Source organism: Eumetopias jubatus, unplaced genomic scaffold (assembly GCF_037043125.1).
Source record: "Eumetopias jubatus isolate StellerSeaLion01/CBP00866 unplaced genomic scaffold, mEumJub1_p1.0 scaffold_6, whole genome shotgun sequence".
In the NCBI taxonomy this organism is placed as follows: Eukaryota; Metazoa; Chordata; class Mammalia; order Carnivora; family Otariidae; genus Eumetopias; species Eumetopias jubatus.
Genome location: NW_028274812.1, coordinates 127,912,724 through 127,930,520, shown reverse-complemented (window position 1 = coordinate 127,930,520; position 17,797 = coordinate 127,912,724). Strand labels below are relative to the sequence as shown.

Genomic DNA, 17,797 nt, shown 5'->3' with positions numbered 1-17,797 from the left:
CTTTTTCCTTTGGGGAAGAACAGGATGTTCTTAAACAAAATAACACCTGAAGCTATTCCATAGGAAGTTGACCAATATTGGCTAAAAGGGATGGTTTTGATGTGTTTTATTTATTTTTTTCTACAGATGCTCGACTCTGAGGAATCTGAAAGACTTCAGGCCTCCTCCCTCAAAGCACAGTAAGGACCTAGCCTTGGAGCCAGAAGCAATGTTCAGAACCTTGGGGACCTGGTGAGGCTCACTTGGAGCCTGGGAAAGGTGAGCAGAGGAGAGGAAGCCCTGAGGAGTGTTTGGGGTGGTGAAGTGAGGAGTGAAGGGGAAGCAGTATCAGAGAGAGGGAGGATAGCCCAAATAAATTCTTTATGAGCTGATAACAACTTGAAAGGAATGGCAAGAAAAAAGTTGAACACCATTATACAAACTCTCTGTATATGTGATTATCATACAGTCAGAGAGTTTCCTTTTAGGTAATAAACTGAACTAGCACCATTCCAAACATTGCATTGTTGGTTAAGATGTTAGCAATTTATTTCTTAAGGAAGACCAGCCTTTGTTCAGTTAGAATGTATGCTTTCTTCACTGGGAAAGCCTTACTATTTAAAAAAAAAAAAATCAGCTGAATTAAATGGTGCAGATGGTTTGCAGACTTGTATCTGGACCTGGACCACATTTTGAGTAGCTATGAACTAGAAAACATCCAAAGTAGCTGAAATAAAAAAATACAGAACTTGACTGGTCCTATGTACTCGGGAACTGTGGTCTTTGGTATAGACATGGCCAAGGACAAGAACAACACCACACACAACAGGTCATGAAAATGGCACAGAAACAGCATCAAGAAATCCCAAACACAAAGATGGGAATCTGTTAAGGAGGTGGACCCCAAGTTTCTGAGGAACATGCACTTTGCCAAGAAGCACAACAAGAAGGGAGTGAAGAAGATGCCGGCCAACAATGCCAAGGCCACGAGTGCATGTGCTGAGGCTGTGCAGGCCCTCAACAAGCCCAACGAAGTCAAACTGAAGATCCCAAAGGGTGACAGCCACCAGTTCCATCAACTTGCCTACATCACTCACCCCAAGCTTGAGACACCTGCTCGTGCCACATTGCCAAGGGTCTCAGGTTCTGCTGACCAAAGGCCTAGGGAAAGGCTCACACCAAAGCCCAGGCTGCAGCTGCCACTCTGGCTCTGGTTCCCAAAGGTGCCCAGGCTCCTACGAGGGCTCCAGGGTAGAGGGCTCTGTTAGTCAATATGAGGACAGAAACATTACTGTGACCCCTGGGCTTCTGCTGCATGAGGCTAGTGTCCTCCTGTGCTAGTTGTACAAATAAACCTAAACCAGTAATGAATAAATAAGTAATAAATAAACAAATAAAGAAAAATAAAAATGGAGAGCTTGGGCCCTGAAATTGGATGAGTTGACTGAAATCCTATGAGTGCTCCTGGACAAGTTACTTAATTTCTCACTTCATTTGATCAGTGGGAATAATCACAGTGGCATCTGATTGGGCTGTGAACACCTAAAAGGAACAATTCCTTTGTGTGTTTTGGCAAGTAGTAAGCACTCAATAAATGTTAGCTGCAATATTATTTTTTCTTATTTATTCATGACATATGTATTAAATGTTATTTCTCTACATAACAACCTCACAGCTTAGGTTCTTTCTGCTGCTGAGATTCTAGACCAAGTGGACACATTGCAGGTGAGTCATTCTTAATACTTTTCCACAGCCTGCTGCATGAGTGCAGAGGAAAAACTAGCATGAATGAATAGTTCAAGTACAATGAAATGAAAATTTCCATCGTCTGTCGGCAGGAACCAGAGAGCACCAACTCCAACTGGCTAAAGGAATAGTAAATGTGTTGACTTACGTTACTGGAAGTACAGAGTAGGGTCAGCTTCAGTGCTAACTTCATCCTGGGTTCTGCATCCATTTTTCCTGGCAATACTTGAACTCAGCCTCTCTCAAAACATTGGTGTCACCTCTAGAGTGGTAGAGAGATAATAATATTTCAGATTTGACATTCTGCAGCCCACCAGGTCCAGAGAAAGAAAGCAGAAATTTTATCAGAAAAATAAGAATAAACTTTCCCAGAGTTCTTGATTTTAATGTTCCCAACTTGAGTCACATGCCCTTTTCCAAACTAATCACCAGCAGAGGAATCTGATTATTCTTAGGTCTGGGGACTTCATAGGAGGGATCCTAATGGAGAAAGCAGTGGTGTTTCCAATAGGTATCATAAGAAAAGGACAACAAAACCTTCCAGGAATTCCCCCCACCCTTTTTTTTTTTTCTTTTTCTTTTTCACCTTCCAGGAATTCCTAAAGGAAAAAAATAGCTGCACATAGCCATACTATATACTAAATGTCAGACCTTGAAAAGCATTTACAGATGATCTATTTAAATTCCTCAGCCTATAGAAAGGGAATTCAAGACAAAATAAAGTGAATTGTCTAAGGCTGCACAGCCAAAGGTGGCCCAGCCGTGACTCTAATTTAGGCATTATTATTCCAAGTCTATTGTGCTTTCAACACCAGCTTATTTTTCTGCCATCTTAACTAATAAAAACAAAAACAAAGCATGTAATTCTGATGGTTTGCCCATTGTTTAGGGATTCCAGCAGCTGGTGGGAACCATAACTTGGATTGAGGAGAAAGGTAAGTGCAGTTTATTTGTTATAACTTGTTTACAATAACTTTTAGTTTCTTTGGAGAATATAGATTATCTTTCAACAGTCCCATCTTGTGTAGTTATTTTGCCCCTTATCAATAAAATCTTAAAAGGACATCCAATGTTCTGAAAAAGAACCATGGTACCTGAACAGCAAAGCTGTATTAACTTGTGATGACTACTGTTTTGTGTCATAACCTCTTGTATCCTATTAAACCAGTTTTATCCTGGCTGGATTCTTTGAGTTTCATTGTGTAGAATTTTAAAAATATTAGGAAGAAGTTTCTCATTTTGAAGCTTTTGCTTAATGCATTATTTCATTGTATTTGGGATGGATCCCAAGGTAACTTTTATTCTAGTGATCAACCTCATAGGCTTTATGCTTAATTATTCTAAAAATAGCCACATACAGTTTAGTGGACTTTTTAAAATCCATTATCTCTGAAATAGCTTGGGGAAGGAAGCAATGTATGCGGGAAGACTTACTTGTATTGTTTCAGGCCAGCAACTGAATCTTTAATGTAAATCTTTAACATCAAATTCTTAGTGTAAAATATTGGTCACTGGGCCAGCAGACCAAGTGACTGGCCTGTGACCACCAGGCTTCTTCCATTCTGCAAAATATTTAAGTGGTATTTTAGTGTTACCATATAAAGACATATGGAAAACTTATAATATCTCTTGGATATGCAGTCCCATTGACCGTGTCTCAAATTCCACTAAGAAGGCTCTTGTTTTCATAGAAGAAAAATGCTAAAGTTTTAATAAAGTATTTAGCTTGTGCATATTTAAACCATAGAACTGAAAAATTCCTCTCTTACCCTTTTAGCTCTTTCCAATGAGTTTTGTACCATTTCTAAATATTTGATGAAGGCAATAAAGTGGATTAGCCCTTCACACTTCAGTGACTTGTGGATTTACTCCACTGGAATCATTTCTGTCCTAGGAATATCAAAATCAGTGACCTTTTATATGTCAATTTGTTTCTCCATCTGTCCCACAATGTAGATGTGAAGAATTGGATTGATGCTATTGAACCATGCTTTCCTCCTTTTAGATGCCAATGTGTTGATTCCTATATATTGAGCTTCTCTGGCAATTTTTCACATGTGCTGTTTCCCTTCACTCAAGTAAAGGTATCTCATTAGTGAAGATAAAGTCTAAGATTTGTGATTCATTCCTAGCTCTTCTTTTCAGTGCACATTTCTCATAGTATCTTCTAATATTCTGGTTCTTTTAGTAACTCACATGAAATTATGTATTTTTTTCTAGCTAGGTAATTAATTCAGGAACAGTGTTATATCTGGAAAAAAGAATATTATAGGAAAATGCGTTTTAATTTTCTGAATTGTCAGTTTTTTCATAAGGGGAGTTGGACCATGTAGCCTATCTTAACCATAGTCTATGAAATAAGGTTGTATATTTGTCAATAATCAAAGTAGAAATTAAAGGGAACAGATGTACTCTTAAAAATTTCTAAGACCATATCACTTATTTAAATTAAAGGGGTTTTGAACCAAGTAAGTTATCAATCCAAGGCTTTGTTAATAAATCCTGATTTTATGCAATTATTTTTGAGCCTTGTATTTTTGAGTATGTAGATGGGAAGAATGACTATCAGCCTTTCAGTCTGTTTTCTGCATATTGTCCTTCCTGAACTTAACTCTGATTGTGTTATGTAATATGGGTTACTTTTTGTCATATGCTTCAAAGACTAATGGCTATATACACTGTACACCTTGAACTTACACAGTATTATATGTCAATTATAGCTCAATGAACCTGGAAAGGAAGAAAGAGACTGATGGTTTACAGTTTGGATTTGGAAACCCTAGTTTTGAAAATTAGATATCTCTGGATCCCAGCTCTGGCTGTGCACTTCTTTTCTTTCTGTCTAGTACTTGGGTTTTAGTTTCTGATCTGGATCACTCCCTTAGCCTCCATACCTCATACCTAGTTCAAAGGTAACTTCCCTGATTATAACTCCTAATCATCGTGAGGCATTTCAGTTTATAAATGTCATCATGCAGACAGAAACTGTGTTTATCCATCTTGCTTTCCTCCCCTTGATGGTAAACCCCTTAATGCCTGAGTATGTCTTGCCTCAACAATGGAATCTATCTACTATAACCCAATGCAAATGTTGATCGAAATTTACCAGGGACACAAACTGGTGGTCCAGACATAAGACCGGCTCACCAGTGTGTTTTATTTGGCCAGAAGCATGTTTTAGAAAAAGCTGAATGTGTTCAGGCAGGACACGGACTCTCAGGTTTTGAGTATGAGTTCCTGCCACGCCAGTAATCTAAAATCACACCACGTTTACATAAATTGCTCATTCCTGATGGTATTTGAAATTGAGATTGTAAAGCCTGGCTTTTATCATCCACATATTTTATGTTAACCCTGTTCTATTTGTTTGTTTGGTTGCTTCATCAAGTTTTCTTTCTTTTTTTTTTTTTAATTTTTTTATTGTTATGTTAATCACCATATATTACATCATTAGTTTTTGGTGCAGTGTTCCATGATTCATTGTTTGTTCATAACACCCACTGCTCCATGCAGAACGTGCCCTCCTCAATACCCATCACCAGGCTAACCCATCCCCCTACCCCCCTCCCCTCTAGAACCCTCAGTTTGTTTTTCAGAGTCCATCATCTCTCATGGTTCGTCTCCCCCTCTGACATACTCCCCTTTTCTTCCTCTCCTGTTATCTTCTTCTTTTTCTTTTTTCTTAAAATATGTTGCGTTATTTGTTTCAGAAGTACAGATCTGTGATTCAACAGTCTTGCACAATTCACAGCGCTCACCATAGCACATTCCCTCCCCAATGTCTATCACCTAGCCACCCCATCCCTCCCACCCACAACCACTCCAGTAACACTCAGTTTCTTTCCTGAGATTAAGAATTCCTCATATCAGTGAGGTCATGTGATACATGTCTTTCTCTGATTGACTTATTTCACTCAGCATAACACCCTCCAGTTCCATCCACGTCGTTGCAAATGGCAAGATCTCATTCCTTTTGATGGCTGCATAATATTCCATTGTGTATATATACCACCTCTTCTTTATCCATTCATCTGTCGATGGACATCTTCGCTCTTTCTACAGTTTGACTATTGTGGACATTGCTGCTATAAACATTTTGGTGCACGTACCCCTTCGGGTCCCTACATTTGTATCTTTGGGGTAAATACCCAGTAGTGCAATTGCTGGATCGAACGGTAGCTCTAATTTCAACTGTTTGAGGAACCTCCATACTGTTTTCCAGAGGGGTTGCACCAGCTTGCATTCCCACCAACAGTGTAGGAGGGTTCCCCTTTCTCCACATCCCCGCCAACATCTGTCGTTCCCTGACTTGTTAATTTTAGCCATTCTGACGGGTGTGAGGTGGTATCTCATTGAGGTTTTGATTTGGATTTCCCTGATGCCAAGCATGTTGAGCACTTTTTCATGTGCCTGTTGGCCATTTGGATGTCTTCTTTAGAGAAATATCTGTTCATGTCTTCTGCCCATTTCTTGATTGGATTATTTGTTCTTTGGGTGTTGAGTTTGATAAATTCTTTATAGATTTTGGATACTAGCCCTTTATCTGATATGTCATTTGCAAATATTTTCTCCCATTCTGTTGGTTGTCTTTTGGTTTTGTGGACTGTTTCTTTTGCTGTGCAGAAGCTTTTTATCTTGATGAAATCCCAATAGTTCATTTTTGCCCTGGCTTCCTGTGCCTTTGGCGATGTTTCTAGGAAGAAGTTGCTGCGGCTAAGGTCGAAAAGGTTGCTACCTGTGTTCTCCTTTAGGATTTGGATGGACTCCTGTCTCAAATGGAGGTCTTTCAACCATTTGGAGTCTATTTTTGTGTGTGGTGTAAGGAAATGGTCCAGTTTCATTCTTCTGCATGTGGCTGTCCAATTTTCCCAACACCATTTGTTGAAGAGACTGTCTTTTTTCCATTGGACATTCTTTCCTGCTTTGTCAAAAATAAGTTGACCATAGAGTTGAGGGTCCATTTCTGGGCTCTCGATTCTGTTCCAGTGATCTATGTGTCTGTTTTTGTGCCAGTACCATACTGTCTTGATGAGGACAGCTTTGTAATAGAGTTGGAAGTCCGGAATTGTGATGCCGCCAGCTTTGCTTTTCTTTTTCAGTATTCCTCTGGCTATTCTGGGTCTCTTCTGGTTCCATACAAATTTTAGGATTATTTGTTCCATTTCTTTGAAAAAAGTGGATGGTATTTTGATGGGGATTGCATTGAATGTGTAGATTGCTCTAGGTAGCATTGACATCTTCACAATGTTGATTCTCCCAATCCATGAGCATGGAACGTTTTTCCATTTCTTTGTGTCTTCTTCAATTTCTTTCCTGAGTATTTTATAGTTTTCTGAGTACAGATCCTTTGCCTCTTTGGTTAGATTTATTCCTAGGTATCTAATGGTTTTGGGTGCAATTGTAAATGGGATAGACTCCTTGATTTGTCTCTCTTCTGTCTTGTTGTTGGTGTATAGGAATGCCACTGATTTCTGTGCATTGATTTTATAGCCTGCTACTTTACTGAATTCCTGTATGAGTTCTAGCAGTTTTGGGGTGGAGTCTTTTGGGTTTTCCACATACAGTATCATATCATCTGCAAAGAGTGAGAGTTTGACTTCCTCTTTGCCGATTTGGATGCCTTTGATTTCTTTTTGTTGTCTGATTGCTGTGGCTAGGACTTCTAATACTATGTTGAATAGCAGTGGTGAGAGTGGACATCCCTGCCCCGTTCCTGACCTTAGGGGAAAAGCTCTCAGCCTTTCCCCATTGAGAATGATATTCGCTGTAGGTTTTTCATAGATGGCTTTTATGATATTGAGGTATGTACCCTCTATCCCTATACTCTGAAGAGTTTTGGTCAAGAAAGGATGCTCTACTTTGTCAAATGCTTTTTCTGCATCTATTGAGAGGATCATGATTCTTGTTCTTTCTTTTGTTAATATATTGTATCACGTTGATTGATTTGCGGGTGTTGAACCAGCCTTGCAGCCCAGGAATAAATCCCACTTGGTCGTGGTGAATAATCCTTTTAATGTACTGTTGGATCCTATTGGCTAGTATTTTGGTGAGAATTTTTGCATCCATGTTCATCAAGGATATTGGTCTGTAATTCTCTTTTTTGATGGGGTCTTTGTCTGGTTTTGGGATCAAGGTAATGCTGGCCTCATAAAATGAGTTTGGAAGTTTCCCTTCCATTTCTATTTTTTGGAACAGTTTCAGGAGAATAGGTATTAATTCTTCTTGAAATGTCTGATAGAATTCCCCTGGGAAGCCATCTGGCCCTGGGCTTTTGTTTCTTGGGAGGTTTTTGATGACTGTTTCAATTTCCTTAGTGGTTATAGGTCTGTTCAGGTTTTCTATTTCTTCCTGGTTCAATTTTGGTAGTTGATACATCTCTAGGAATGCACCCATTTCTTCCAGGTTATCTAATTTGCTGGCATAGAGTTGCTCATAATATGTTCTTATAATTGTTTGTATTTCTTTGGTGTTGCTTGTGATCTCTCCTCTTTCATTCATGATTTTGTTGATTTGGGTCATTTCTCTTTTCTTTTGGATCAGTCTGGCCAGGGGTTTATCAATCTTGTTAATTCTTTCAAAGAACCAGCTCCTAGTTTCGTTGATCTGTTCTACTGTTCTTTTGGTTTCCAGTTCATTGATTTCTGCTCTGATCTTTATGATTTCTCTTCTCCTGCTGGGTTTAGGCTTTATTTGCTGTTCTTTCTCCAGCTCCTTTAGGTGTAGGGTTAGGTTGTGTATTTGAGACCTTTCTTGTTTCTTGAGAAAGGCTTGTATTGCTATATACTTTCCTCTCAGGACTGCCTTGCTGCATCCCAAAGATTTTGAACAGTTGTGTTTTCATTTTCATTGGTTTCCATGAATTTTTTTAATTCTTCTTTAATTTCCTGGTTGACCCATTCATTCTTTAGTAGGATGCTCTTTAGCCTCCATGTATTTGAGTTCTTTCCGACTTTCCTCTTGTGGTTGAGTTCTAGTTTCAAAGCATTGTGGTCTGAAAATATGCAGGGAATGATCCCAATCTTTTGGTACCAATTGAGACCTGATTTGTGACCTAGGATGTGATCAATTCTGGAGAATGTTCCATGGGCACTAGAGAAGAATGTGTATTCCGTTGCTTTGGGATGGAATGTTCTGAATATGTCTGTGAAGTCCATTTGGTCCAGTGTGTCATTTAAAGTCTTTATTTCCTTGTTGATCTTTTGCTTAGATGATCTGTCCATTTCAGTCAGGGGGATGTTAAAGTCCCCCACTATTATTGTATTGTTGTCAATGTGTTTCTTTGCTTTTGTTATTAATTGCCTTATATAATTGGCTGCTCCCATGTTCGGGGCATAGATATTTACAATTGTTAGATCTTCTTTTTGGATAGACCCTTTCAGTAGGATATAGTGTCCTTCCTCATCTCTTATTACAGTCTTTGTTTTAAAAATCTAGTTTGTCTGATATAAGGATTGCCACCCCAGCTTTCTTTTGGTGTCCATTAGCATGGTAAATGGTTTTCCACCCCCTCACTTTCAATCTGGGGGTGTCTTTGGGTGTAAAATGAGTCTCTTGCAGACAGCATATTGATGGGTCTTGTTTTTTAATCCAATCTGATAGCCTGTGTCTTTTGATTGGGGCATTTAGCCCATTTACATTCAGGGTAACTATTGAAAGGTATGAATTTAGTGCCATTGTATTACCTGTAAGGTGACTGTTAACTGTCTGTTGTCTGTGTTCGTTTCTGCTCTTTGCTGCTTTTAGGTTCTCTCTTTGTTTAGAGGACCCCTCTCAATATTTCTTGGAGGGCTGGTTTTGTGTTTGCAAATTCCTTTAGTTTTTGTTTGTTCTGGAAGCTTTTTATCTCTCCTTCTATTTTCAATGATAGCCTAGCTGGATATAGTATTCTTGGCTGCATATTTTTCTCATTTAGTGCTCTGAAGATATCTTGCCAGTCCTTTCTGGCCTGCCAGGTCTCTGTAGATAGGTCTGTTGCCAATCTAATGTTTCTACCATTGTAGGTTACATATCTCTTCTCCCGAGCTGCTTTCAGGATTTTCTCTTTGTCTCTGAGACTCGTAAGTTTTACTATTAGATGTCGGGGTGTTGACCTATTTTTATTGATTTTGAGAGGGGTTCTCTGTGCCTCCTGGATTTTAATGCCTGTTTCCTTCCTCACATTAGGGAAGTTCTCTGCTATAATTTGCTCCAATATACCTTCTGCCCCTCTCTCTCTCTCTTCTTCTTCTGGGATCCCAATTATTCTAATGTTGTTTCGTCTTATCGTATCACTTATCTCTCGAATTCTGCCCTCGTGATCCTGTAGTTGTTTCTCTCTCTTTTTCTCGGCCTCTTTATTTTCCATCATTTGGTCTTCTATATCGCTGATTCTCTCTTCTGCCTCATTTATCCTAGCATTTAATGCCCCCATTTTTGATTGCACCTCATCAATAGCCTTTTTGATTTCGATTTGGTTAGATTTTAGTTCTTTTATTTCTCCAGAAAGGGTTTCTCTAATAACTTCCACCCTTTTTTCAAGCCCAGCTAGTATCTTTAAAGTCATGATTCTGAACTCTAGGTCCGACATCGTACTAATGTCCGTATTGAGTAGGTCCCTGGCTGACGGTACTACCTCTTGTCCTTTTTGCTGAGGTGATTTTTTTCGTCTTGTCATTTTGTCCAGAGGAGAATAGATGAATGAGAGAACAAAATGCTAACAGGTTTACAACGTCCCCAGCAAATATACTGTATACAAATCAGAAAAGACCTGAAACCAGGGGAAAAGAAAGGGAAAGAAAGGAAAAAGAAAGAGAAAGAGAAAAAAAAAAAGAAAAAAAAGATAAAAACAAAAACAAAACAATTCAAAAAAGGCAGAATATGATCAAATATGATCAGGCTAGTGCATAGATCAGTGCCACACACTAGATTTTGGGCGTATTTTGGTCTGTTAGAAAAAAGTGCCTCCTAAAATTTTAAAGGAAGAAAGACATATAGGTACAACATAAGGGTTGATACAATGAAGGGATGGAAGATGACTGTAAAGATGAAAATTATAAAAGATTTTATAAAAGGACTTGGTAAGATAAGTTGTTTGAAAAAAGAAAGAAGATTTAAGGAAAATAAAAAGGAAAAAGGGAGAGAATGTGATCAGGCAGGAGACTAGGACAAAGCCATACACTAGTGGTTTAGGGTATATTTTGATCTGTTAGAAGAAACTGTACCTCAAAATTTTAAAGAGAGAACAACTTATATATATATGCCAAAAACAAGGGTAACTACTATGAAGGGATAAAATATGACTCTAAAAATGAAAAAAAAATAAAAAAATTTTTTTTTTTAAAAAAAGGGATTTATAAGATGTTGGTTGAAAAAGGAAAAAAGAAAAATAAAAAAAGTCAACAAAAATTAACTTTGATGAAATAATGAATCATGGTTAAAAAAAAAAAAAAAAAGAAGCCATGAATCTATGTGCAGTATTCCCCTAGCGCTGGAGTTCTCTTATTCTCCTTGATCGATCAACTTGGTCTTGGCTTCCTGGCTGTTTGTGCTGATCTTCTGGGGGAGGGGCCTGTTGCTGTGGTTTCCAAATGTCTTTGCCGGAGGCGGAATTGCCCCGCCCTTGTCGGTCCGGGCTAAGGAAGCTGCTCCGGTTTGCTCTCAGGAGCTTTTGTTCCCTGCAAGCTCTTGGTACAGCTTTGGAGGACCAGGGCGAAAATGGCGGCCTCCCAGTCTCCGCCCGGAGGAGTCGAGAACTCGGGGCCCCACTCCTCAGTGCGCCCCCAGAGAAAAGCAGTCACTTCCGTGTCCCCGGTCTCTGGCCGCACTCCGTGCTCACCCGGCCTGTGACCGAGCGTTGCTCTCTCTGGCACCCGACCCCGCTCGGAGTCTCCAAACCCAGCAGATCCCTGCAGTGCGTTCCCGCACCGCTCCTCCCCAGGAAGGAAGGGGAGTCTCCCCGGATCTGCTGCTTGTTGGGTCCCTGCTGGGGGAGCCGTGCCCCGACTGGGCCGCGGATCACAGTTTATGGCAACCCCGAGCTGAGAGCCCGCGACTCTGCTCCGTCTCTGCAGCCGGCTTCCCTGCTTTGATACCTGGGAGCTCTGGTGCACTCAGGCACCCCCGGTCTCTCTGTGACCCCAAGGGTCCTGAGACCACACTGTCCCGGGAGGATTCCACCCCCCGCTTAGCCACTGCAGCGACGTCCCTCCGCCGAGCCAACTTCTAAAAGGTCCGATTTTGTGCTCCGCGGCTCTATCACTTGCCAGAAGCGGCCGGCGGAGGCCCCTCCCCCGCCGTCTATCCTCCCGAATATCGCCTCGGATTCACTTCTCCGCACGCCCTACCTTCCAGTAAGTGGTCGCTTCTCTGTTCAGAGAGTTGTTGCTACTCTCCTGTTCGATCTCCTGTTGAGTTCGTAGGTGTTCAGAATGGTTTGATCCCTATTCAGCCGAATTCCTGAGACCAGACAAAATCTAGGTCTCCTACTCCTCTGCCATCTTGCTCCGCCCTCAGTTTTCTTTCTTTTTTTAAAGAAAACTCATCCTTCCATTATCTCTAACCTAAAGCTTTCCTGATACTATGATATCATTACTGCTTCCATATTCAACATGACATTATTTTATTCTTGGTGATATATAAAGGCAAACATCAGTGGCTGGATATAACGACTTCTGTTTCATCTTGTGTATATAAGCAGCTCTAACACTAAAGATTGTGAGCATGGTGAGTTACTGTCTGCAACTCCAGTGAATATGCTTCTGGGTCAATTTAGGGTGACAGAGTAGTCCTGTATGGCATAAATGTTCTTCCCATCCTTTAAAGAACAATGTGAAATTTACTCTTTGCTCTTTGATTATTTTGATGTATGTATTAGAGTTGGGTTTGGTTGCAAGTGATTTAAAAACAACAACAACAATAATAACAGTACTTTAAACTGGACACCTGTTTATTTTACTCTCACTTTAGGATCTGACAAGGTGGTCCAGGACTAGAATAGGAACCACAGGAGCTCAGGCTCTTTGCTGCTCCTTTCACTATCCTTAGTATTCTTCTGCCTTATGATTCATGAGGCTGCTTTAGCTCCAGCCATTGTGTTCACATTCCAGCCAAAAAGAAGGAAATTAGAATAAGAAAGGGCATACCCCACCCTTATGGACTCACAACAGAAATTTTACACATATCTCCATGTATTTCCCCATTGTCCAGAGTGCTATCACCTGGCCATAAGTAGCTATAAGAGAAGTTGGGAAAAAAATACACATGCCCAAATATACTCAACATGTCTGAAGTCAAAGCTGAAAAATCCTAGTTTCTAGATGTATTATTTATTTTAATAATATCTATGTTTAGATATTTTTTAAATGCTAAAATATTTTACATTGAGTGCTTATGGTCATTTTAGTTTACTGAAATAATTTAATCTGTGATGGGTTTACCTGTTGAATTTCTCCATGAGTAAAGAATTTAAGTGCAGCAAATAAGCAACTTAGAGAAAAAGAGAAACACATGGGCTTAACTTAGGGAATGTAACTAGGTGTCACAATTCACTAGACATCCCGGGACCACATCAAGAAAGTTTTCAGTGAGTAAAACAAAGTGGGGTAAAGAAACAGGGTTGAGCCACCTGCAGAGCAAGGAGGTGGCTAAATGGTTATGGACCATCATCAAGGAGCTGGTCAAGAAACCTAAAGGAAGGGCATTTCTGCTGGAAGATTTAAATTGGTAACCCAACTCTGAGGCTAAAGAAAAAGCAGGCAGATGGTGAAAGCAGAGGGTATTCCCATAAAACCTCAGCATGGTTTCTAGGAACCGCTGCTGTGGAGCCTTTTTAAATGCTTGCCAAAAAAAGAGATGACCTCGTTCAGTTGCTTGGGGCCTGCAGGCCTATGGGATGTTAGCTTTGGCAACAAAGGACACCACCTACAGAGTTTCCACTTCCCTGCATCAGCAGAGGAACTGCAGCCTGTGGCCATATGCATCTAACAAGAATCTGCAAGACTCCCCTCTAGCTGGAGACTTAGAAACTTCTGCAGAAAGCACTCAATTGTCCTTTCACATGAGGTCAAGGAGAGAACTGTGACCTTTAGCCCTTGATGCCTCCCCAGCAGCCCTGGCATCTCTTTAGTGATACAAGTCATAGCTTTTACCCAATGTGCAGCAATGCAGCCCAAGTTTTGGGCTTTACCTAGGGGCCACTGGACCAGTATCTTCTCCCTCAGAAGTTTAGTCGTTATCTATCTGAGGCATTATGGAATAAAGAGAACACAGAAGGGGCTCCTGAGTACTCAGGAAAAAAGGAAAGGGGCACTCAAAATTCACCAGTGAAATGGACTGAGGCTACAAGCCCACATTCCCAAAAGATGAATGGGAAAAAAAGATGAAGGGTTGGATGACATCAGGACAACCCACAAAACCCTAAAGCATCTATCTCTCTCTCTAAAACAGAAATGAGAGACTGAATATACAAACAGATAATGGCCAGACCACATATAAAAATTGAGCTCTGACCCACAACCAGCAGCAACCTACCCAGGAGACCAATGTCTTATGTACAGTATAGACATACCTCAAATATACTGCAGGTTTGGTGTCATATCACCACATTAAAGCAAATACGGCAGTAAAGTGAGTCAAATTAATTTTTTCGTTTCCCAGTGTTTATATAAGTTATGTTTACACAATACTGTGGTCTATTAAGTGAGCAATAATATTGTGTCTAAAAATTATATGCATACCTTACTTAAAAATACTTTATTGCAAAAAAAAATCATCTGAGCTTTCAGTGAGCCTCATCTTTTTGCTGGTGGGGGGTCCTGCCTTCATGTTGTTGGCTGCTGACTGATCAGGGTGGTGGCTGCTGAAGGGGGGCCAGCTAAGACAACAACAAAATTTGCCATATTGATTAACTCTTCCTTTCATGAGCAATTTTTCTGTAGCATGTGTTGTTGCTTGATAACATTCTGCCCACAATAGAACTTCTTTTAAAATTGGAGTTCATCCTCTCAAACCTGCCTCAGCTTTATCAACTAAGTTATGTCATATTCTAAATCCTCTGTTGTCATTTAAACAGTCTTCATGGTATCTTCCCCAGGAGTAGTTGCCATCCCAGGAAAACGCTTTTTTGCTCATCTGTAGGAAACAACTCCTCATCTGTTCAAGTTTTATCATGAGATGGCAGCAGTTCAGTCACATCTTTAAGCTCTGTTTCTAATTCTATTTCTCTTGCTATTTCTACTACATCTGGAGTTATTTCTTCTATGGAAGTCTTAAACCCCTCAAAGTCACTCATGAGACTGGGAACCAACTTCTTCCAAACTCCTGCTCGTGTGGGTATTTTGACCTTTTCCCATGAGTTGCCAATGTTCTGAATGTCATCTAGCATGGTGAAGTCTTTCCAGAAGGTTTTCAATTTACTTTGTCCAGATCCACCAGAGGAATCACAATCCATGGCAGCTATAGCCTTACAAGATGTATTTCTTCAATAATAAGACTTGAAACTTGAAATGACTCCTTGATCCATTAACCACAGAATGGATGTTGTGTTGGCAGGCATGAAAACAACATTAATCTCATTGTACATCTCCATCAAAGCTCTTGGGTGAGCAGGTGCATTGTCAATGGGCAGTAATATTTTGAAAAGAATCTTTTTTTTTTCCTGAGCAGTAAGTCTCAACAGTGGGTTTAAAATATTCAGTAAACCATGATGTAAATAGATGTGCTGTCATCTAGGTTTTGTTGTTCCATTTATAGAGCACAAGCAGAATAGATTTAGCATAATTCTTAAGGGCCCTTGGACTTTTGTTGTGGTAAATGAGCATTGGCTTCAACTTTAAAGTCACCAGGTTCATTAGCCCCTAATTAAGAGTCAGCTTGTCCTTTGAAGCTTTGAAGATAGGCACTGACTTCCCTCTAGCTATGTAAGTTTTAGATGACATCTTCCAATAGAAGGCTGCTTGGGGTACCTTGAAAATTTGTTGTTTAGTGCAGCCACCTTCATTAATTACCTTAGCTAGATTGTCTGGATAATTCGCTGAAACTTCTACATCAGCATTTACATCACCTTAAACTTTGATGTTTTGAAGATGGCTTCTTGCCTTAAACCTCATGAACCAACCTGTGGTAGCTTCAGACTTCTCTCTGCAGCTTCCTCACCTCTCTCAGCCATCATAGAATTGGGAAGAGTTAGGGACTTGCTCTGGAATAGGCTTTGGCATAAAGTTATATTGTGCCTGCTTTGATCTTCTATCTGGACCACTAAAACTTTCTCTATATCAGTAATAGGGCTGTGTTGCTTTCTTATTATTCATGTTTTCCCTGGAGTAGCACTTTTAATTTCCTTGAAGAACTTTACCTTTGCATTCACAGCTTGGTTGTTTCAGGCTAGAGGCCTAGATTTTGACCTCTCTCTGCTTTCTACATGTCTTCCTCACTAAGCTTTATCACTTATAGCTTTTGATTTAAAGTGAGGGATGTGTGACTCTTCCTTTCACTTGAACACTTAGGGACCACTATAGTGCTATTAGTTGTCCTAAGTTCAATTTTATTATGTCTCAGGAAATAGGGAAAGAGACAAGAACAGCAGCTGGTGGAGCAGGCAGACCAACACATTTATAGGTTAAATTTTATCTTATATGGATGTGGTCTTTGGTGCCCCCAAATAATTACAAATAGTAACATCAAAGATCATGGATTACAGATCATCATAACAAATACAATAATAATGAAAGAGTTTGAAATATTGTGAGAATTAACAAAATGTGACACAGAGACATAAAGTGAACACATGCTGTTGAAGAATGGTGCCCAAAGATTTACTCGATGCACGGCTGCTACATACCTTTAATTTGTAAAAAATTGAATACCTGCCAAGTGCAATAAAATGAGGTCTGCCTGTAACTAGTCCAGGAAACCAGCCTCCTGTAAGTCAAACTTGCAGGAAGCTTGATTGCTATCTTTTTTCTTTTTAAGATTATTTACTTAATTATTTGAGAGAAAGAGAGAAAGCACAAGCAGGGGAAGCTGCAGAGGGAGAGGGAGAAGCAGGCTCCCCAATGAGTGGGGAACCCAATGCAGGGCTCGATCCCAGGACGCTGAGATCATAACCTGAGCAGATGGCGGACACTTAATTGACTGAGCCACCCAGGCACCCCCCTTCATTGCTATCTTGAGTAACAATCCAAAGAACAAAACAATGACTTTAACAATCCGTGTTAAATGGTCAGGACCTAATTAACAATAACGTCTCTAATTTTTGTCCCCATCTCCAACTTAGGACTAACAAAAGTAAACCAAATATGCACTCCTAACAGATCACATAGGATGTCCTACTTTGTTAGCCTGTCTACTGAATTCCTTATGCCAACAGCCTCCAAAGAGGGCACACCTGCTAGCTTCCCTTTATTCCACTATAAAGTTGCCCCCCAATAAAATAAAATAAAATAAAATAATAAAATAAGATAAAGCTGTCCCCCTTCTTTGCCTACCTTTGAATCTCTCTCTGACTGACTTCCTTATTATAGCAACTTCAGAATAAATGGCCTTTTCTTGTTCTTATTTGGTTGGTCTTTGTTTATTTTCACAGAAACTATTGTTAAATAATAAAAATTCAACCAACTACATTTTAAAGTTCTGACTTTATTAATCAATGCATGAATCAGACAGCATCCCATCTAGCAAACAAGTAAAGGGGAGCTCCAAAAGCTACAGGGAAGAAAAAATTGTTAAAGGGAGAGAGGGAGTGAAAGAAATGGAAATTATTAGCAAAGAATCCATTGTTTGGGCAAGGGCATCCTCCCAAGGGAAATTAAAGGGATCTATCAGTAAATTTCCTGTATTGACCAGGAAATTCCTATGTTGACTGGTTAAAGGTCCATTTCTGGGGGATTGTAACTGCAATTAAATTAGGTATTAAGTCTTGGTTTACTGACTGGCCTTAACCTAAATGACACCATTTTGCGTTTGTGGTTTTCTTTTTAACAATTTCCCCCTTTTGATCAGACTCTCAGCTTAACTGAGAGATGTGATCAGAATTCAAGGCGTTAGAGCACTCTCAGGTACAGTAGTTTTGCAGCTCTTGTTGTTCCTTTGTGTGGTA

At 39.9% G+C, this 17,797-nt stretch overlaps 1 pseudogene; it reads left to right on the top strand.

Moving 5' to 3' along the window:
* Positions 1-767: 767 nt before the first annotated feature.
* On the top strand, positions 768-1,346 carry LOC114223886 (large ribosomal subunit protein eL29 pseudogene; annotated as a pseudogene).
* Positions 1,347-17,797: the final 16,451 nt, after the last annotated feature.